Raw genomic sequence first — 878 nt, forward strand, 5'->3', positions numbered from 1 at the left:
GAAGCTGGCCTATTTATACCCTCGCCGCTGCTAGGCAAATGAACCTTCTGTTATAACCATGGAGACGTTGCTTTGTTTGTCGTTACCGTGGAGATTCGGTGTTCTCGATACAACAGCTCACTGTTGGAATTACAGTATCGCTATTGTTACTTCTTATGCAATGGTCTGTTCTAGCGTTTCCATAGAAGTGACTTCTGGATTCCAGACACGTTACAATATATAGCAGGAGCCCTAATAATCCACACATGAGAGCATATTACATTAAGTACTGCAAAATCCTGAGGAGAATTATAAAAGTGGCTAAAAGGCAGCATTACTGTAGGCTTATAGCAAAATCAAATAAAAACAACTTGAAATATTATAGAACATAAAACAGGAAAATTACATCTGACTGAACAGATACCATCTCATATTATAAACAATGAAGAAGGAAATTCTGATGCCTTTAATACTTTTTTTTCTGATAATTACTGAAAATCTAAACTTGCATCAGGGAGTGAGAGATGATGCAATTTAATTTTAAAAGAGCATTTACTAGAAAATTCCTTGGTATTACAACCATTCCAACTACTGAAACTGAGATGAAACGTATAATACATTCCATCGAAGCAAAAATCTCATCAAGTTATGATCGAATAAGAGGTAAAATTTTAAAAGTTTGTGCATCTCTAATCAGTCGCGCATCAACCCACATTTGTAAACACTATTCAGAGGGATCTTCCCTGATGGTCTTAAGTTTTCAGTAGTAAGACCACAGTACAAAAAAAAAGGGGGGGGGCAAAACTAGTATGTCAAACTACAGGACAAATTACACTATTAACAACTTTCTCTAAAGTGTTAAGAAAGTTATGCACTATAGGTTAAGCCATTATTTGCAG

This window comes from Cryptotermes secundus, unplaced genomic scaffold (genome assembly GCF_002891405.2).
Source record: "Cryptotermes secundus unplaced genomic scaffold, Csec_1.0 scaffold991, whole genome shotgun sequence".
In the NCBI taxonomy this organism is placed as follows: domain Eukaryota; kingdom Metazoa; phylum Arthropoda; class Insecta; order Blattodea; family Kalotermitidae; genus Cryptotermes; species Cryptotermes secundus.